Below are 22,830 nucleotides of genomic sequence, written 5' to 3' on the forward strand. Positions count from 1 at the left end.
ACATAGTGAGAGTTGATGGTGTGGTTTTACATTAATCTCAAAATGGTATCACATTTTAATGTTACTTCACTGTCTATGAGACTGCCTGTTTATTTACATTTGTTGATTACTACCTCTATCTGATTCACTTCATAATACAAATTTTCTTTTCTTTCTTTTTTTTTTTTTGCCAGTTGTGGGGCTTAAACTTACAGCCTGAGCACTGTCCTTGGACTTTTCTCAAGACCAGAGCTCTACCATTTGAGCTACAGCACCACTTCCAGCTTTTTGCTATATATGTGGTACCAAGGAATCGAACCCAGGTCTTCGTGCATGTTAGGCAAGCATTCTACCACTAGGCCAAACTCCCGGCCCATAATACAAATTTTCATGGTAACTACAAATGATACACACACACACACACACACACACACACACACACGCACAATCACACATGCACAATCACACACACACACACACACAAATTTTAAAAAGCCCATTGTAATTATTTCAGGATTAAGGTTTAAATTTTAATCTAATTTGAGATAGAGTCTGGGCTAGTCCAGAATACCTAGGCTCAAGTGAGCTGCCACTTTTACCCTCCCAAGTAGCTGGGACTACAGGTACTAACTACCATAACTACAAAATTTATGGGGTTTTTGAATATATATACATATACTATATAAGTATGTCTATATATTCAGGTTACTAATAAGATTTTAAAATATCAATTTTAACAAAGTTATGTTGAAGTCAGTTCATGACATATACCTAAAATTCTCCATATTTCAAATGTTTATATAACTATAGTAGCTCAATAGTCAGAAATACTTATTTGATGGATTGTATTATTAAATCTAAAAGATCTTAATTTTGTAGTTTAAGAAGATATACCTATTTGTATATGTAAATCTCTTTACAAATATAGTAAATGTAAAACTATGTACAAATAGGTATGAAGATGCTTTTACTTCTTATTTGTTTACCATAACATTTGACATTATTAACATATTTTTCTGACTAAAGGAGCAAACAAGAAAGAGAAAAAAGAAAGGAAAGAGAATTTAATAATACATCTATAATCTTCTCAAGGTTTATCCATTATTATACATCAGGAGTTTGGAGGGTACTTCTTGGTAAAGGTTGATACAGTAAACTGGCAATTTGGTTATTTCTCTTTCTTAGTTTCTCAGAAGGTGAAATAACAGCTTAGTTTGGGTATGCTCTTACTGAACTTTAATGTGATTGGCTCCATTTTGGTTTTTATTGTGCCTCAAGATAATGGACACCTGCAATTACTGAATAAAATAGAGCAGTTTCTTGACATTTTTAATTACATGGAGAAAAAAATAAAAAAGAATTTGAAATCTGGGATTCTTTCTATTACAACTTCTGTTCTCTTCATACATTTTATTTCTTCCTATTATTTCCTTGTGAAAGTTTCCAGAAGAGTGTTTTGAGGTAGATGTCTAGATCCTGAATTTTGATGGACTGAACTTGCTTTAAATTTTTAATATATTTTTATTGTAATTAATAGAAGGGTTACATTATATTCACCAGATAGAAGGCACATTACTTCAAGAACATTGCTACCCTTTCTCATGTTTTTGTCCCCATTTCCCTCCCCCCACCCGCTCCCCTCATCTTGTTTTCCCCGCTTCACTATTCTATTATTATTATTTTTTTTGTCAGCCGTGGGGCTTGAACTCTGGGCCTGGGCACTGTCCCTGAGCTCTTCAGCTCAAGACCACCACCCTACCCCTTAAGCCATAGCACCACTTCCAGTTTTCTAGTGGTTAATTGGAGATAAAGAGTCTCATGGACTTTAGTGCCTGGGCTGGCTTTGAACCTTGATCCTCAGATCTCAGCCTCCTGAGTAACTAGGATTACAGGCGTGAGCCACTGTGCCTGGCTTTGGTTTGAACATTTTAAACATTTTGGTTTGAACCTGAAGGAAGGCAGAATCTAAATTTCATGCTTGCTCTCTGTCTTTCTGAATATTTACATTTAAACATGTGTGTGTGTGTGTGTGTGTGTGTGTGTGTGTGTGTGTGTGTGTGTGTGTGTGTGTGTTCTTGTAAGCTGGCTTTAAACATTTCTGGAAAGAGTCATTGAGCAAACAAAACACAATGCATAGTTAATAAAAACCCTAACTAAGGACTGGTCCTTTAGCAAGAACAATATGTTTGGAGATTGAGAAGCTAAGAACTCCAGTTGGTACAGAAGTAACCACAGCTATGAAATTAAAGCCATCCAGGTGTTTGGGGGAAAGGATATTGGGTGCTAAGCTTAGAAGCATCTACAATTTAAATAACACATACTGCAAGAAACTAGGAAAAAATAGGCTAAAAGAAGTAAATAAACAGATTACTTCAGATTCAAATGGGTGAAAGAGCAAAGGAAAAACATACAGGTATCACATGACAAGTGTTTGGATTAGGAGTTCATAAGGACTAGAAGACAAAAAAGTGCTGAGAAGGAATGGGGAAGGCAAATTAGAGAGGTGGAATGGGGCCATGTTTTCATAAAGAAGACAATTTATATTCTAGGTTGTGTAAGGTCCATGGAGTCCATGATCAAAGGAATAAGCCTGACACAAAAGCGGAGGTTAAACAAAGCTTTATTCTGTGCCTAGCATAGAGAATCATACTGACCTGTCAGGGCTGTCTCTATGAGGGAGGGAGGGAGGGAGAGGGAGAGGGAGAGAGGAGAGAGGAGAGAGGAGAGAGGAGAGAGGAGAGAAGAGAGAAGAGAGAAGAGGAGAGAGAGAGCCTAATCTCACAGGCTACTTTTATAGGTCACCAGCCAAGCGGTTGGGCTTGGCTATACACAGGTGACCAATAGAATCTCAACACATGTGAATGACCACTGACATCTTAATTACTTCATGGTCGCTCTTTGAATTGACCTATCATCTCCGGTTTTGGCATGCTGCCCTGACAAAGGAAGGGGGAAGGAGCTCTCCCTACTCTAGCAGACAAAGGGAGGGGGGAGGTACTCTCATTCTGGATTGCTTCTTATTGATTGGATGTCTCTACCTGGTCTGGCTGCCCCTGTAATCTGAGCTCTGTTATCAGGGAATTGCGTACCAGACTTTATGGCTTTCTGTAACTTCTTTATGGATTGGTTTAGTTTCTAGAAAATGGGGTTCCTCTGGCTATGTGGGCCCTTACAGTGGAACTGAAATTTTCTTGTTTTCAGGGGCCTGTGGAAAGTCTCAAGCAGAGAGGTTAGCGCTGGTAATTTAATAATATTTTTCCAGCTATCTGGCATCTGAAAAAGAATGAAATCAATAGTGATAATCACATGAGAATCTTTTTTGTTCTTCACCTATCAGTCTACCTTTCTGTGAAATAGGTAGAATGTTGTCACCTTCTTAAGATATAATTAAGATTTTTTGCAATTAATGAATATACCTCATTAGCATAATTTTTACCCAGCTTTGTCTCTGTTAGGAAGAACAAAAATTTAAACTTGATAGGATAAGATAGGCTATTGTTTTCACTTTATGAATGACTTAAATAAGAAGCATGGAGAAGAAGCAGGAGTTAGAACCATTGTGACTTAGCTTTTCTGGGTAAAGGAGTTTGCAAAGCTTTACAATATTGTATCTGATGATTCCAGAGCTTAATGTTATAGGTGAGAAAACTGATAATTAAAAAGCTAGATAATGTAATCCAAAGCCATAAACTAGATGAAACCAAGACATTGTTTAAGAAACCAACAAATAGTTCAGCTTGAGATTGGAGCTTGGTGGTAGAGGACTTGCTTGGGAAGTTCTGGTTAAATCCCCAGCACCACAAAACCAAAAGGATTTACGATTGTAGAATTCAAAAGAAAACATGTCCAACTAATAATATATCTAGTCTAATAGGAAAAGTTTTATTTAAAACATTAAAACAAACAAACAAAAAAAACAAGAGACATATAGCTTTTATGAGTGGTGAATTTCCCTAGTATACACTTTAAACTGTAATCATTTTCTTTCTCTTGCTTTCTTTTTTTCTGTTTTGGCCCATAATGACAAAATAACACAACTCCTACCACTCCTTTCTCCATGACTTATGACAGACCCCACTGGGAATGTAGTGCTGACAGTATATAAAGAACATTTCCTATCTCCCCTCATATATTTCCGTGAAGATCTTGTAAAGGCAACATTATTATGATTACAATCTCCATTTTACTCAGTGAAAACATAGACTCAATTGTCCAATGCAGATGGCTCATGACTGTAAGTCTTAGCTACTCAGTAGACTGAGATCTGAAGACCAAGGTTTGAAGGCAGCTGGGGTAGGAATGTCTGTGAGACTATCTCCAGTTAACCATCAAAAAGCAAAAAGTGAAGTTCTGAGTTAAGTGGCAGAACTCTAGCCTTGAGTGAAAAAGCTTAGACAGCACCCAGACTATGAGTTCAAGCAGCAGGACCAGTACAAAACCCAAACAAAACCAAATAACAACACAGAGTTAGCAAGAGAAACTATGAGCCTCGTGTTAGGAAGCCACTGTTCAAATCTAGCTCTATTTTACTAAAGATCTGAAACTCTTAATTAGAAATAAAACTTATTTCTCTCTCAAGTGTTGTGGAAGGGGCATGGGTACTCTTCAAGAGGCATGGAATGTACTGTTGTTGAGTATCTTCGTGTCCAGTGAGTGACAAGCTCTCAGCAGCTTGGCCAGCAACCAGTCCTCAGGGGAGAGTTGGTATTTCACTCAGCCTGTTTCTTGTGTTGTTTTGTACCCTTTTCTTTGCCAATATAAGTTAATGCCAATAAAAGATCACCAGCTTGTGCAAGGAATGCCAACAAAGCTACTGTCAGAAAAGATCTTCAATAATAACAATGTTTTGTACTTGGAATATAGGGACTGAAAACTTTCAAGCATACTGTAGTCTGCAGATCTCAGAGATACAAGCTTATCACCAATGAGATTCCCTGTGTCAAGAGAAAAAGATATTACCAGCAGAGAGGAAATTTTCAAGGTCCCCCTAATGCTATAAAACAAGACTGACCAGGAGAGTTTGTGAAGAAAAGGTTAGTTCCACAAAATCCTACATATCAAGAGGGAGATAGCAAATTACATGCACAAGTTCATGGTTCAGAATATTATTGAAAGCCTAAATAACCAACTAATTGCATGCCCCAATTTCCTCATTTGTAAGGCAATCACAAAACAAATATATACTTGCTTTGTAGGATTATTGGTAGGGATTGCGAAGTGGCAGCTAAGTTTTCATCACTGGTAAATACATGTTAAAGACTTCAGTGAGAGTCAACCTCTTGTAGCATAATCTGTTAATTACTTGGTCACAAAGAAGTAAGGAAGAGAGAGGCAGCCAGTTGTTCTGGGGAAAACAAGTTAATGAAAATTTCTTCCATGGAGGTTAGATTGAGCTAGGTATTATTATGATAATTTTGTAAATACAAGTGTGGATATTCAAGTCATTTGTTTAAGGTCAAACTGGTGAGTCTTACTCTGGTGAATTTCATGAGTTTTAACTATATAGTGTAGCAGGTGGTAATTACTGGCCCCATACTGGGTCTTCTCTTTGTCTCTGTCTCTGTCTCTGTCTCTCTGTCTCTGTCTCTCTCTGTCTCTCTCTGTCTCTCTCTGTCTCTGTCTCTCTGTCTCTGTCTCTGTCTCTGTCTCTCTCTCTCTCTCTCTCTCTCTCTCTCTCTCTCTCTCTCTCTCTCTCTTTCTCTCTCTCTCTCTGAACTGTAGAACCAATAAGACAAAGAACCAATTGAGCTTCTTCACTAAGAACAGAGTGGGAGATAAACTCAAAAACAACTTAACTCACTGAGATTTGAGAGGTTTGAGATTTAGGGTGCAAGGAACAAGGGGGAGGGATAGGTCAATATGTCTTTTCTGAGAGTGAATTGAGATTTTCTAGGTATCTACATGACTCCTCTTTTCACTCCATTTATATGAGTGCTTCAGTTTTTCTATCTCCCCATCAATGTTTACTATTGCCAAAGTTTTTCCCATATATTTTAATTGTAATTAATAGAAGGGTTACATTATGTTCATCAGAGAGAAGGTGCATTACTTCACAAACATTGATACCCTTTCTCATGTCTTGGTCCCCATTTCCCTCCTTCCACCCCTGCCCCACATCTTGTTTTCCCCCTTCCCTATCCTATTTCAAATAACAAAATAAGCATATATATAATATATCAGATAACAAGGTGAAATACTGTAACAATATGAGAAAACCCAAGGAACAGCAAAAGAGATGAGAGATAACATAACACATTAAAGACAACAATCACTCATTATATGGCTTTTGTTTCCATATCCTTTCATTTAGCTTCATACTATATGGCCTTATGTATCTAGGTTTTCCTCTATTGTAAATCTCTGCTAGGAGAACCCAAGATTTCTACTGGTTATGACAAATGAGGGAAACAATTGAACCTATATTCCTGTGAGTCTGGCTTACTTCAATTAATATGATTTTTTCTAAGTCTTTCCATTTAGTATGTCCTTGTTTCTGGACCATTGGGTAAATGCCAAGTAGTGGAATTGCTGGGTAATAGGGAAGCTCTATGTTTAGTCTTTTGAGGAAATGCCATACTACTTTTCATAGTGGTTCAATGAGTTTGCACTCCCACCAACAGTGTAGTAGTGATCCCTCCTGGCCACATCCCCTCCAGCATCTGTTGTTATTAGATTTCTTGATTATGGCCATTCTAACTGGAGTGAGGTGGAATCTCAAAGTTGTTTTGATTTGCATTTCTTTTATGGCCAGAGATGTTGAACATTTCTTCATGTGTTTATAGGTCATTCTTATTTCTTCTTCAGAGAAGATTCTCTAAGTCTTTGGCCCATCTTTTAATGGGATGGTTGTTTCTTTGGAAATTAGTTTGGGAGTGATTCAGTTTTTTTAGCTGTTGATATATTTTAGATATAAGACCTTTGTCGGTTGCATGGTTAGTGAAGATCTTTCCAGTTAGTTTGCTAGCTATGTCCTTTGCCATACAGAAGCTCTGCAGTTTAATGCAGTCCCACTTATCCAGACTTTCTCTGATTTGTTGTGTTTCTGGGTCCTTATTAAGAAAATTTTGACCTGTGCCAAGGAGACCTAGTGTATCTTCTATTCCTTCTTGTAAAGTTTTCAGTGTATCCTGCTTATTGCCAAAGTTTTTGCTTTAGCTATTTTGATAGATGTGTAGTGATATCTCTCTGTGGTTTACATTTCCATCTCCCTAATGACTGATAATGTTGAGCATCTCTTGTCATCTGTTTATCTTCTTTGGGAAAATGTTTATATCATTGGTCCATTTTCTAAATGGGTTATTTAGAGTTTCAAGAACTTAATAACTATTTGAGTTACCAGTCTTTGATTTAACCTTTTCTCTACCTTGTATCTTGCTTTTCATTCCCTTAATATTACAAAGAAAATTTAAACAGTTTTGCATGGAATCAATTTTTCCTTTTGTTTGCAAGATTAAGATATTTTAAACTAAACATCACTTCCTGTGTATTTTCTGCTTTTAACAGTTTTGTAGCTTTTCATTTTTCATTTCTGTCTGTGAGCCATTTGGAGTTTGTTTTGTATAAAATGAGACTTAGGTAGAGATTCATCCTTTTGCTTTTAGATATCTACTTAGTTCAGCTTTATTTTTCGAAAAGGTTGTTTTTCCTTTATTGAGTTGCTTTTACACCCTTATAAAATATATTTGAACAGATTTGTGTAGGTTTATTACTGGATTCTCTGTCCTATTTCATTAATACCTATCCCTTTACTAATTTCATTTATGTAGGTCTTTGATGGCTTTCAACAATATTGTGTGGTTTCCTGCAAATAATTTCTGTGTTTTGTTTTTGTGCCGTTATAAATTATGTTGTATTTTTAACTTTACTTGCAAATTCAAATCTACTATTTAGAATCCTACTAAGCTTTTGCCTTTTCATTTTTACTGCAAGCTTCATGACTTAATGAATGACATAAAACGGGTACATTTTCATTGAGTTTTAGTTTTAGTTTTGTAGGTTAGGGGTTTGGCAGATGTCATTTGATGTCAAGCAGCTGTGGCTGGGCTGATTTGGAGAGTTTGGGATAGCACCCCTGACATGTCTGGGGTCTTGGTAAAGATGGCTGGAAAGATGATTCAGCAGGAACTGTCTACTTTCCATATGTCCATGTGTCCTATCTAGCTTGGCAGCCTAGAGATAGAATTCTCACCTGGCAGATCAAAGGTCTAAAAGTAAGTTTTCCAGAAAATAAAATGGAAGCTGTGAAGCCTTTTGTGACATAGGCTTGGATATCAACTACCTTGTTGGTCAAAACTGTCTCAAACCTGTATCCATTAGGTGCAAAGTATTTCTGAATAGATTATTTTCAAAGATAAGTTAAATATACATGTGTACTTTCTTCTTTCTTGTTCTTCTCAAGTTTCCTTCCTTTCTTTTTTCCTCTTCTTCCTCCTCCTCTTCTTTTTTCTACCCCTCCACCTCCCACTCTAACCTTTTACTTTTACACTCCTTCCTTGTTCTCTTTCTTTTCTTTTCTTCTCTTTTTAGGCATTAATGATTTTTACACAGATTTTCACCTACCTTCACAATAACCTTTTTTAAAAAATATTTTTATTGTAATTAATAAAAGGGTTACATGATATTTGCCAGATAGAAGGTGCATTAATTCACATACATTGATACCCTTTCACATGTCTTGGTACCCATTACCCTTCCCCCCACCCCTCCATCTTGGTTTTTCCCCCTTCCCTATCCAATTTCAAATAACCAAATACAAATATATCCAATATATCAGATAACGAAGTCAGATACTGTAACAATATGATATTACCAAGGGACAGCAAAAGAGATGAGAGATAACATAGTACATTAAGGACAACAATCATTCGTTATATGGCTTTTGTTTCAATATCCTGGAGGTCCTTTCAACTAGCTTCATACTATATGGCCTTATGTATCAAGGTTTTGCTCTATTGCAAATCTCTGCTAGGAGAGCCCAAGGTTTCTACTGATTATGACAAATGAGGGAAACCATTGAGCCTAAGTTCCTTTGAGTCTGGCTTACTTCACTTAATATGATTTTTTTCTAAGTCTTTCCATTTCCTAACAAATGGGGCGATGTCATTTTTTCTGGCAGCAGCATAGAATTCCATTGTGTACAAATACCACAACTTGTTGATCCATTCATCAACTGAGGGACATCTAGGTTGGTTCCATATCTTTGCTATGGTGAATAATGCTGCAATGAACATTGTTGTGCTAGTGGATTTAGTATGCCCTAGTTTCTGGATGGTTGGGTAAATGCCAAGTAGTGGAATTGCTGGGTCATAGGGTAGCTCTATGTTTAGCCCTTTGAGGCACTGCCATATTGCTTTCCATAGTGGTTGAAGGAGTTTGCACTCCCACCAACAGTGTAGTAGTGATCCCTGCTGTCCTCACATCCCCTCCAGCATCTGTTGTTATTAGTTTTCCTGATCCTGGCCATTCTAACTGGAGTGAGGTGGAATCTTAGAGTTATTTTGATTTGCATTTCTTTTATGACCAGAGATGTATATAAGCCATTTTTGTTTCTTCTTCAGAGAAGACTCTCTCTAAGTCTTTGGCCCATTTTTTAATGGGATGGTTGTTACTTTGGAGATTCATTTTGGAATGATTCAATTTTTTGAGTTGTTGATATATTTTAGATATGAGGCCTTCGTCTGTTGTATTGTTGGTGAAGATCTTCTCCCACTCTGTAGGCTTCCTACTAGCTATGTCCTTTGCCATACAAAAGCTATGCAGTTTAATGCAATACTGCTTATCCAGCCTTTCTCTGATTTGTTGTGATTCTTGGTCCTTATTAAGAAAGTTTTGACCTGTGCCAAGGAGGCCTAGTGTATCTCCTATTCCTTCTTGTAAAGTTTTCAGTGTGTCAGCTTTTACCTCCAGGTCTTTGATCCATTTGGAGTTAATTCTAGTGCAGGGTGACAAAGAATGATCCAACTTTAGTTTTCTGCAGGTGCTTAACCAGTTTTGCCAGCACAACTTGTTGAAGAGGCTATCTTTCTTCCATTCTATTTTTTTGGCTCCCTTGTCAAAGATTATGTGGCCATAGGTCTGTGGTTTAATATCTGGGTCCTCAGTTCTATTCCATTGGTCTTCAGGCCTGTTCTTTGCCAGAACCAAGATGTTTTGAGAATTATAGCTCTGTAATAAAGTCTAAAGTTTGGTATTGAAATTCCTCCTGCGCTGTTCTTTCTGCTAAGTGTTTTTGCTATACGGGGTCTTTTATTATTCCATATGAAATTTTGGATTGCTTCTTCTATTTCTTTAAAGAATGACATTGGGATATTGATGGGTATTGTGTTGAATTTGTAGATAGCCCTTGGCAAGATTGTCATTTTCACAATGTTGATTCTTCCAATCCAGGAGCCTGGGAGGTTTTTCCATTTCCTTAGTTCTGCTTTAATTTCCTTTTTTAGGGTTTTAAAGTTTTCATCAAAAAGGTCTATCTAATAGCCACCTCTTTCCTGATGTTACCTTATATTGGATATTCTGTTAAATGGAGTAAATTAACCTTCCACACCTCTCCAAAGTTTCTAACACTCTTCTTCCTGAAGTGAAAGTAAAACCCTTTAGTTGGGTCCAGCTTTTCAGTCTGAGGAGTAAGATCCACACCAGTGCTGGGCTGGCCAACAGGAATGGCTTACATTCTGGACACTTTCTTAAATGAAAGGGAAGTGTGAACTAGGCCGGGTTGTTGACCTAATTTAGAGGGGCTCCTATTTTTTCAATCTATTTCCTAAAATAGCAGGCTTTCCCACAACAGCAGAGTTGTATGCTTTGGGCTGTTGCCCTGGGATATATCTGAGGAGCTTTTGTTGTCATATTCCTAAATGTAAGAGCTCCTAGGGAAAGTTGGCTTTGTGGTGAAGTAACTTGACTATTTCTAGCAGGAAAAGCATTAGCTTACTCCTATAAACACATTTCTGAAGACACAGAACTACCATAAAAAACGGCAAGGAGCTTTCCTCACAGTTTTTCCCTCTGTGTCAAGACCTCCTGTAACCCTGGTTCACTCAACATCCCTTCATTCTAGAAGGACCTTCTGACCTGACTCCTAGCTTTATACCTACACCTCCATTTCCTCCACTTCTCCTTCTATAACCCCCAAGAAGTACAGAGCTATGCTGTATCAGAACTCTTTACACACGATATTCTTCTACTTTGTATCCGTTTTTATTAACAACAGCCAATAGCATTGTTGCTACTGCTATTGAACACCGTATGTACTTCATAACCTGTTAGCTTTATTACTACTTCATTTGAATTTATTCCACTTAACAATTTGGCTCTATTATATTCTATTGTAGCCACTGGAATATTCAGTCTAGGGGAGAGTAGATAGTATCTTTAGAGAGGTATTTATGTGTTTAAGTCATTAGTAATGGAGCAGACATCTAAATTGTGGTAGTCTCTTAAGTATTAAACACTTTATGATCCTTCCTCCTTTCTCTCATTTCCCAGTCCTAGATGTGACTGTGTACTTCTGCTTCTCCTCGCTGGACAATGGACACACACACACACACACACACACACACACACACACACACACACACAGAGGGAAGGAGGGACACACACACACACACATACACACACACACACAGAGGGAAGGAGGGGGGAGGGAGTAGGGGGAGAGAAAGAGAGTGCTGATACTGTGGTTTCCAGGCAGGACACCTGCTTGCGGTTCTATAATACCTGTCTGGCAAGGATCTACTTGAAACTCAGTCCTCATGAAAGTTTGCTTACCCATTTCTTCTGCTTCCATCCAGCTCTTGTGACTAATTGGAGCTTCAGTCATTCAGATGACACATAGATACATAAGTAGTGAACTAGCCTGCCCTTTCAAAATGCTTGGACATTTTCTCAGGTATGTCTTCTGTGTCAATTAGCCTTGAGGGTCTCTGATTTTGGAAATTTTCAGGGGAAAGCCACTTCTGTGGTCTGAACACAGATTACACCCGTGTTATCTCTGGAGAGAAGAATTGGAGAACAAAAGGTTTCACAATGGAAACACTAGTCAGTGGTCACTACTTAGGAATTTAAGTATCAGTTTGCATACATCTTATGGGTGGAGAGCCCAGCAGCTGGGAGATTGCCAGCTGTTCTGCAGGGAAAAGATTGAATGGTGGGGACTTTCCAGTGAGGAAGGAGAGAACAGAGGAAGCTGACCCAGGCTATCCTCCTCCTCTGCCAGAATTCCTTTTCAAAGGCTGCCATAACAAAATTCCACAGACTGGATGGTTAATGTGCAGAATTATTATTTTTTGTTTCATGGTACTGGAGGCTAGTAGTCAGAGATCAAAGTGTCTTCTTCATTCTGGTTTAGTTTCTCCTGGTAACTTTTCCTTGGCTTATAGATGACCACTTTGCTGTGGTTTTTACTCTCTACAAGTGTGTCCAAGGGTGTCTCTTTTTGTGGCCAAATTTCCTCTTTATATAAGGACCGCAGTCTGGATGAATGAGAATCTAGACTAACAACCTACTTTTGACTTAATTGCCTCTATATGAGTCTATCTCCAAATATAATCACAGACCTACCAACATATGAATGGGGAGAACTGAGTCACAACTCAGCCTATGGCACTCCCTTCTGACTCTTCTGAGAATATGAAGAAAAAGAGACCTGGGTTTCCTCACCAGACCCCAGAGAGAAGGAGAGAGAGAGAGAGAGAGAGAGAGAGAGAGAGAGAGAGAGAGAGAGAGAGAGAGAGAGAGAGAGAGAGAGAGAGAGAGAGGGAGATGGGGGGCGGTGCTTAAGCTTAAGTGAACAAATGAGTCATCAGTAAAACAGCAATTAATTTTTATATTTTAGGCTTAATATAAATTTGGAGAGGGAAATTTATTTAAAATTTTTCCAGAAGTCTTTAAAAATATCCAAGGTAGAGTCTCAAATGAAGTTGAGAGTTGCGTTTGTTGTCTATGGGGATAAAATAGTATTGTACTCACTACAGAAGGCAGGATTTTGTCTGTTTTGCAAAAGAAATGGAAACTAAGACCAACTATCACTATATCATTAAAAAATTATCTAGAATAAGGGTGTGTGCAAACTTTGTCAATTGGAATTACAAGATTTTTGTTCTTCTTTGTACTGGTGACTCTGTTTTTTCCATGGTGCCTGCCTTCTGTGACTTGAGCTAATGACTTTGGAAGCCCGGTTGTAGCTCTGAATAAGCAGGATGGTTGTCTTGCAATCATTTGGCTTCCTCAAGCATAACATTAGAGTGATTTTACTTACTCCACAGTGAGAGGTGAATATACCCAACCTTATCTGTTGCAAACACTATATTTATTACCTGTAAGGAAGCTGTTTCCCTCTTTTTTACTTTGTTAAAACCTTAATTTTAGCTAGCCTACTCTGAGTGGTCAGGTCTTTAAAAACTTGACCTCCAGAGTTCAAGCCCCATGACCAACAAAAACGAAAAACAAAACACACACACAAAAAACCCAACAACAATTTGACCTCTACCCATTGGTCTACTTCAATTAATTATGGTGATGTCCCCTTGCCTAGTAATCCTTCCTTCCTTCCTTTCTTCCTTCCTTCCTTCCTTCCTTCCTTCCTTCCTTCCTTCCTTCCTTCCTCTCCCCTCCCGCCTCATTCTTTCTTTCCTTCCCTTCCCCCCTCCTCTCTCTCCTTTCTTTCTTTTCTTTCTTTTCTTTCTTTCTTTCTTTCTTTCTTTCTTTCTTTCTTTCTTTCTTTCTTTTGTTCATTCTTTCTTTCATTATCTTTAAGTAGATGTCCAAAGGAGTTGCCACTTAGCAAATCAGTTTATTCCTAATGTGTTTTTAAGACTTTTTTTTCCTGGTTAGTCATGGGGCTTGAACTCTGAGCCTGGGCACTGTCTCTGAGCTCTTCAGTTCATGGCTAATGGTCTACCACTTGCACCACAGCACCACTTCCACTAGTGTCTTTTTAAATCATTGGTAAGTTTTGCTGATTCTGGAGAGAGACATGAGGAGATGTCTGGTAGAAAGCCAAAAGAGGGAGATAATCCTTTCCTGCCTTTGAATATTGTTGGCAGCATGGAAGACCTTACCCCCAGAAGATCTTGTGACTATCAAGGAAACTGCAAGAGAGATAAGTTAGATCCATGATGTTTCTTTGCCATTGGATTAACCATGCCAAAATGGTGGTACTTCCAGATTTCACAACATGCAGAAGAGTAGACATCCTATTTGTTAAATGAACTTTTAGTTACATTTAAAACTAAATGTGTGATGGGGCCAGGAGTTTTGCCTAGTGGTAAGAGTGCTTACCTAGCATGTAAAAAGACCTGGGTTCAATTCCTCGGTACCAAATATACATAGAAAAAGCTGGAAATGGAGCTGTGGCTCAAGTGGTAGAGCTGTAGTCTTGAGAAAGTCCAAGGACAGTGCTCAGTCCCTAAGTTCAAGCCCCAGGACTGGCAAAAACAAAACACCCTAAATTTGTGATGTGGTTGCATCTAGGCACTTGTTCAACTAAAGATAAAGACTTCTAAAAGGAAGTCCTTAGCTTCCGGGGAAGTGTTTATACTGCCATATGTATCAACAGAGAATGTGAACCTGCAAGAAAATTTTTTTTTGCCTATAGTCTAAACCTCAGTCAGCTTCTACAGTCTAGTAACAGGTCTATTTTTAACTAGAATGCTAACTGCTTTTCCTACTTTTTCCCCCTTTCTCTGTTTTCCTGCAACTATCCACTTAAGCTATAGGAGACAACCCATTTCATTTATTTCAACTCTAAGATTAGAAATGCTGATGTGCTGTAGGTTTTGAGGAATATTTCTACTCAAGGATGATCGTCCCTAATTTTCTTTTTCCCATCAGCTTATCAACCTCTTATCTTGCTTCTTATGTGGTCTATGTAAGGGTCTCTGGTTATTTGCAGAGTTTTTTAGAATTATGAAAAAAGAAAAAAACTCTCTTTGACCAAGTGTTCCTGAGCTGGAGCTCAGAAATTTTGTGAAAACAGGTGTACAACATACCAGCCTCTCTATTGCCTCATTTTCTCTGACTTTTGGTCTTAAGCAAGCCTTTTCCTTGTCTGGTCTTGCAATTTCTTATCTGAGTTGTAGTAAGATGCATTACATCAAGGAAAGCAGATAACTAATAAGACCCAACTTTCACTTTCTGTGCTTCAGTATTTACCTCTCAAAGCTCTTGGAAGTTGGTACAGAAATGCATCCCAGCTGCTAAGCAGGGAGAAATCCAAGCCTTCTCAGTGGAAGAAAAGGAAGAGAGAGAGAATGGTTTGCTTTGTTTCATCCACATTGATACTACTTTTCAAAAGCTGATGGGCGAATTTGCCTGATGAAGTATTACAAAAGTCAGATGATAACAAAAAATGTAATGGAACTCTTATCTCAGAAATAGAAAGTCACTGGGTAATAATGTTTCCTGGTTAATTATCCCACTTCCCCACAGGGCTCTGGGTAATGATGGTAAGGGGAGATGGAAGTTCTTTGATGAGCCTTATCATATTCTGCCTTGCGAATAGACTCCTGCTTTGTTCAGGTATTGGTTGTCACACTCTTCAGAGAAAGATAAATCCTTTCCTAACACCATGAGATGGTGGGGGTTGGTATCAGACTAGAAATTCTAACGTAGGATTTGTATTCTTCTTGTGTTATAATTTCATCCAGTGAGATATAAAAGAGATCTAGGGTGGGGAACCTATTGGAAAAGGCTTCCTTGCTTTTTAAAAGGAATCAAGGTTGAGTTTTTTTTTCCTGCCTGTTCATGTCATGGTGTGAGTAGACAATGCTTGGAACATAGCAGCTATCTTGATGCCATGAGATCAATGTCAACAAGCTGATAATGTCTGAGAGAGGAAATGGAGAGATGCCATTGAGCTTCTCTTTTGAGTAACTTTGGTGCTGTATACCAGATGACTGACATCAAAGAGAAATATTTCTCTTTGTTGTTTGCCAGATTGGTTGGGCTATTGTCATGAAAGTATACTAACAGATGGATGAAACGTCCCTTTGGCTTCCACCTATCTCTTCCAGCCCTGGCAGTATCCGGGAGAAGATGAAAGACAAGAACACCTTTATACTACTTGTCTGTTACCTTCTAGTTATGTATGTGGCAGGGGAGGCCACCCAAGGTTGAGAAGACTAAAATTAACAGCCAAAAAGAGGAATTTATTTGAATTCATATGTGTTCAACTTGAAAATTCACGCAAAATTTTTAATTTTAGTTCCTAAAATATCTGTTTTAATGAAAGATTCATTTTTTTCACCTACTTATCAGTTAAATTACTTAACTCTTTCCTGCTGCAAATTTTCGGTGGAAACTGAGGTTATACCAACACCCCCAACAAGACTGATGTCCTGTAAGCTGCTACTTGGCCAAGAAACTTTCCAGAAGCAGCTTGTGGACAGAATTTGCAAAGGATCATTCTTGTCAACATGGAAGGAAGAAGTGTAGGGGAAGGAAACAACTTAGGTAGATGTAGCAACTTTCTCTACTTCTGAATCCAGCTAGAAACTCTAGGCAAGCAGTGGTGGTAGACACTAAGCACAGAAGACATTCTTCCCACAGATAAGGTCTGTGTAAGCGAGCACCCAGGTACACAGGTCACTCCTGAAAGGGTTGTATCTTCATGCTTAGAGCCCATGTGATCAGCAGAATGCCACTGCTCAAAGCCAAGGGCACTATCTCATCTCCATCATGCTTCATGAGCCCTGGTAATTATAGGTTCTATAAAAATGTAAAAGAAGAATTTACTAGCTTCATTAGGAAACATTTCCCCTTGTGTACCCCCACTCACCAAGGCTATTTTTGGGGGGAAGTTTAAAATTTCCCTTTTGTAAAAGTCCCCTAGAATAGAAGGTGAGGGAAGCTACACTTTTCCTTCTCTGGTCTGTGATGAATCCCTAGGAACAGAACTAGACTTAGTATGTGCCTCATCATTATACTGGAGATTTTTTTTATTGTAATGTATAGAGGGGCTATAGTTATAGTTGCTAGATAGAAGGTGCGTTACTTGTCATGTTTTTGTCCCCATTTCCCTCTCCCTACCCCTCCTATCATCTTGTTTTCCCCCCTTCCCTTTCCTATTTCAAATAAACAAACATATATATAATATACCAGGTAACAAAGCTAGACACTGCAACAATATGAGATTAACCAAAGGGCAACAGAAGAGAAGAGAAATAACATAGTACATTAAAGACAACAACCACACAAGATAAAGCCCTGGTTTCCATATCCTGGCAATCCTTTTATTTAGCCTCATCTTATATGACCTTAGGTATCTAGGTTTTGAGCTATTGTAATCCTCTGCTAGGAGAGTCCTAGGTTTGTACAATTTATGACAAATGAGGGAAATCATTGAGCCTATGTTCCTTTGGGTCTGGCTTACTTCATTTAATATGACTTTTTGTATTGGAGATATTTTGAAGGCCACACTACAACAAGAGAGAGGAACATACTCTATGGACAAAGACTCGAGTCTAAAAATGGTTCAGATAATGGAGATGGAGAGGAACAAGTGTAGTCAAGGTGTTGGAAACACAGGAGTTGGTGTCGGGCATCCAAGCAAAAGGATGTTGGAGGAGCTTGAGTGTGACCTAAAGATGGTCAGTGCAAAACTCATCACTGGTGTTCTTATGAGTCAGATGGAAGATGCTGCACATTGTTGCTTGTCCCATAACCTCTGAGGCTCTGGATCATGGGGCCAGGCTAAGCAATGCTTTATGGTGTCTGAAAGAACTGTGCTCAATCTTCTGAGCACCCCATCCCTGGCTAGTCTAGAAGAACTGAATGTGATGATAAGATTTTCCTTCATTCTTATCCAGGAACATATGCCTGTTTCATCACTGAGCAAGTTTTCAGGATAGCTGGCAGCTCTCAGGGAGATGATTTCCATGTCATGGAGAAGAGATAGTGGAGGAGATGGATTAATTACTTCTGGGAGGCAATACTGTACATATTTGAAATAGCTAAGCTGCTTTAGTGGTGGTAGAAAGCCTCTAACCTCTGGCTAGAGGCTGTTCACATGTCCCCTGTGCTAAACACTGAGGAGAGTCCCACTGTGTAACTGGAGAGTCTCACTGTGTGACTGGGGCCATGCATCTCAGGCTTCTCCTGTCTGATTGTATGGATGGCACCCCATACTTTCCTTTCTGCTTCTTATCAGTAGCAGCCTGGCATTTCTCTTTCTGGGCTTAATACCCTCTTAGTTTTCTTTTTGTTGTTTCTATGCCATCTGGTTTCACAGATAGCTTATCTCTCTCAAATTAGAGGAACCAAAGGAGTAAAACCAAATCAAATATTTTTCACCTTCTTAACCTTGCTGAGATGGTCTATCTCAGTAGGATGCACAGCCATTGGGCTTATAGGCTCTGGGGTCAGCAAGCCTGGGTTCTACTCCTTTTCATGTCTTACTATGGCTCTCTAATTCTGGAAAATTCATGTGACATTTGCAAACTCTGAATTTCTCTTGTATAAAAGAAGTTATATAGATAGGTTTGGTGGTTGCTGTAAGAATTAAGATGGATGATGTATGTGAAATGTTTCAAATTAGGTGTGGCATAGAACAAGTAATAAATGCCAGCTATTGCTATTTTTTCCATTCCTTTCCATTCCTTTTAATTTTAATACTTTACGTCTCTACAAGGTATAGATCTGTGGAGAATGAAAGTAGGGATAGTAAAAGGTAGTAGCATTCTTCTCATTTTTTTGTCCTGAGGCTTGAACTCAGGGCCTGGGCACTGTCCTTGGGCTTTCTTAAAGTTAGCACTCTACCACTTGAGCCACAGCACCACTTTCAGCTTTTTTCCTCTGTATGTGATATAAAGGAATTGAACCCAGGGCTTCGTGCATGCTAGGCGAGCAGTCTACCAGTAGGCCATGCTTCTGGCTCCCTACTCTCTTATTTTTTTAAGTCATTTTTCCTTTGCACATTATCGTGATACTGTCAAAAAGAATTAGGGGTTTGCACTTACTAGGCAAGCACTCTACTACCAGAGCCACACCTTTAGCCCTTTTTGCTTTAGGTTATTTTCTAGATTGCTTACTTTTTCCCAGGCTTGTTTCTGACCAAAATGCCTCTGCATAGCTAGGACCAAAGACATGAACCATTCAACATGCCTACCTTTATTTGCTAAGATATAGCTGGTGCTACATGACTTTATTGATCAAGTTAGAGAAGGTGATACAATTTTGTCACTTCCCCTCTTATTTTTCTCTTTTCACCTTTCCTCCCTTCTTTCTCCCATTCTCTTTCCATATGCTTTCAGAATCCTGAGCTGCCATGTAAGAAATCCATAGACTGAAGGTTCTGTGTAGGACTTCACAGACGTAGAAGGATATATCTAAGGACCCCAGTTGCTCCAGACCTTTCTTCAATTTTTATCTTCTCCACTAAAAGCAATATGTATATAAAGTAAAAATCTCTGCAATGGACTCCAGCTCTGTCTACTAAACACCTTCAATCTCATGATCAAAGTAGCCCAGCTCAGCTGCTCTCACATTTCTTAACCCATAAGGACCATGAAAGTAATATTGCTATTAAGCAATTACTTATTTTTTTAATGTTCTCGCTGTATTAGAGTTTAAACTCAGGCAACTCACCTGATAAATGAACCCTATCTCTAGCTGCTTTTGAGCTACTGAATTTTGGGCTGATTTGTTGTGTATTGATAGTGAGTAAACACACATAGTTGTAGCTAGCCATGTGATAGTTATCAGTTTTACAAATGCAGAAACTAGGCTTTGGAAAAATACACATGTAAGATGTCACCAGGAAGATGCAAAGCTGGGACACAAACACATGCCCATATGACTCCAGAGTCCATAATTGAGCCACAGCCACCATTGGCTATTCAGTGACATTGAAGGAAATGGGTAAACATATTTTCCTTATCTGCCCACAGGTTCCAGTACTCTGGGATTAAACATGTGATCACTTTGTGTTTGTCAGAGCACCACCTGCTCAAAGCACTCTAGGATCTTTTAGTTAACTTGTAGAAACAGCTTTGAAGTGGAGTTTCCAGAAGGTTTTCAGTGACACACATCTCCTTGGGAACAATGTTGGACTCTTGGTGAGCTCTGGACATCATTGCAAAATGGCAGTTCCAGGTTACCCTGGTAGGGTCTGGAGAAGGCTGCCATGGAGTCTCAAGAACAAGGTAGACCCAAAATAGCCATATGGTGTGTGGTGTGGGAAATAGGAGGGGAAGAGGGAACTAACAAGGCTGAGGAGTGGGAGAACAGCTGAGAAGGAAATGAGAAGTGGTGCAATGTAACAGAAGTTCCAAAGACCACGTTGAAAAATATTCACAGACCAGACTGATGAATGTGTCTGAGAGAAGGGCTCATCTGCTGCCCATGGAAGGTGCTACTTATGAGAGACCAGCCACAATGAGATGTTCACACCGCTCTCCACTTTAAAATTGCCATCCTATTGTTGTTGTTATGTTTTTTTTTTTGCTAGTCCTAGGCCTTGATCTCAGGCCTAGGCACAGTCCTTGGGCTTTCTCAAGGCTACAGCTCTACCACTTGAGCCACAACACCATTTCTGGCTTTTTTCTATGTATGTGGTACCGAGGAATCAAACCCAAGTCTTTGTGCATGCTAGGTAAGCACTCCACCACCAGGCTGAACTCCCAGCCCCAAGGGTATCAATGTATGTGAAGTAATGCACCTTCTATCTGGTGAATATAATGTAACCCTTCTATTTACAACAAAAAATATATGAAAAAAATAAAATTGCCATCCTAACCACAACTGATGTACTTTCAAAATGCACTACTAAATGTTTCTCAGAAGACAAGACCCAATTATTCAGCTTAACACCTGCCAAGCTCCTATCTCATGCCATTGAGGAAGAAACATGTGTAATATAAATAGCACATTTTCTACTCTAGAAAAACTTGAAGTTGACAAGAGAATAGTAGATTTTTGGAAATCTGTTGTGGACCAGGTGTTATATAGGATGATTTAATTAAATGATCATATTTCTTCTTGACATCAACATTATAATTTAGACATTATTATTCTTATAAGAAACAGAGTATAGGGCTGGAAGTTTGGCCTAGTGGTTAAAGTGCTTGCCTAGCATGCATGAAGACCCGGGTTTGATTCCCTGGTACCACATACATAGAAAAAAGCCTGAAGTGGTGCTGAGGCTCAAGTGGTAGAGCTCTAGCCTTGAGGAAATCCAAGGACATTGCTCAGGCCCTGAGCTCAAGCCCAGGACTGGCAAAAAAAAAAAAAAAAAAAGAAACAGTATAGAAAAGTTAGATAACCTGCTTAAAGTTACACATGGAAAGCAAACGCTTGAGTTTTAACTCAGACTAATGTAATTCGAAACCTGTATTTGTTCTCCTGTAGACCCTGACTCCCATTGTTGTAAGTTCATAATTATATTTCTGTGAAGCTTTAATGGAACTGTGTTCAGAGGGCTTTGAGTATGCAGAGGAGAAAATGGTTAGTTCTGCTTTGGTTGAGGTCTGGGGAGAGATGGTGTTTTCCAGAAGTTATTGGACAACAGTTGTGAATGAGAGGAACGAATTCAATAAATATAGAAGTACACTGTAGGCCAAAGGAGCCACATGTCAGAAGGAACAGTAGATTTTGGAGGTACTGAAAGAGATGAACCCACAAAGACAAGTCCTTGTTGATTATAGAAGATTTGCTGTCTTGTAGACAGTGAGCAGAATTAATAAGAAAGGCCACCTCGGTAGTTCTACAGATGGTGATTAGGAGTAGGGAACAAGTGGCCAGTTTCACCCACATATTTTACTGACTACTCAAAATCTTACAATTTTCTTGATGAAATGTATGATCTGTCTCCCTCCTGATTTCAAACTCTGTGTTCTTAGGGTCCCAATTTAGTGAATAACTACTACATATCCAATTGACCAAGCCAGGATCTTTCCTGGAACAGATACAGATATTCTAGACAACCTTAAATTTCTATAAGCCTGCACTGGGCCCCGAACTGAATTTTGTTGGGAGTTTTTTACTGACAAGTTGTATTGATCTTAGAGTTGTGCCTGATTATCTTAAATTCTTTTTAAAAATTGTATTTTCAGCTGTGCACTGGTGGCTCATGCCTGTAATCCTAGCTACACAGGGGGCTGAGAGCTGAGAATTGCAGTTCAAAGCCAGCCCAGGCACAAAAGTCCATGAGGCTCTTATCTCCAATTAGGCACCAAAGTGGTGCTGTGGCTCAAATGTTAGAGTGCTAGCCATGAGCTCAAGAATTCAAGGCCCCAATGGCAAAAACAAAAATGTATTTTCAATTTTTTAAAGTTTACTTTTTTTCTGAGACAGGATCTTCCTATGTAACCCAAGTTACAAGATCTTCCTGCCCAGCCCCCTGACTGCTGAGATGACAGGTACGTGCTGCCACCCACATCTGGTCTCTGAAATTCTTTCTATTCAAGTTTTATCCACCACTTGGACTCCTGCAATGGTTGATGCTCTGCCTTTGGCACTGGAAAATTTATAATCATAACCATTTTTCTAAAATAGAAAGTAGATCTGTTCTTTCATCTGCTCAAAACCCTGTCACTGTTTTCGCTGAGAGGAAAAGCCAGAGTCTTACCCGTAGGCCCATGAACAATCTGATCCAATGTCCTCTGATTTTCACCCATTACTCTTCAGTTTATACATTCCCTCATACTACAGTAGCCATACTTGCCTTTGAGCTACTCCTCCCAGCCAGGCTCTTCAAATGCAGGGGTCTTGACTCTGGCCTCCCTTGGGTACAGTTCAGGTGCACTATAGTTTCAGAGACAGAAGTCATATAATTTTGGGTAACCTATGTATTCATTGATGCTTAACATCTTGTCATACTGATTCCTAATTACTGATCATAATCTTCACTCTTTAGAA

At 38.9% G+C, this 22,830-nt stretch overlaps 1 long non-coding RNA gene across 2 annotated transcripts in view; it reads left to right on the forward strand.

The window, feature by feature from the left end:
• Positions 1–22,830, forward strand: part of LOC150057809 (uncharacterized) — a 267,348-nt gene that overhangs the window by 30,155 nt on the left and 214,363 nt on the right. Inside the window, exon 3 of one of the 2 annotated variants that reach the window (XR_016536787.1) lies at positions 22,267–22,331. The exons of the other annotated variant lie outside the window; for it this stretch is intronic. This is a non-coding gene — a long non-coding RNA (uncharacterized LOC150057809). The remainder of the gene's footprint in view (positions 1–22,266; positions 22,332–22,830) is intronic. 2 annotated transcript variants of the gene reach the window in all.

This window comes from Megascapheus bottae, chromosome 10 (genome assembly GCF_031878675.1).
Source record: "Megascapheus bottae isolate mThoBot1 chromosome 10, mThoBot2.hap1, whole genome shotgun sequence".
NCBI classification, from domain to species: domain Eukaryota; kingdom Metazoa; phylum Chordata; class Mammalia; order Rodentia; family Geomyidae; genus Megascapheus; species Megascapheus bottae.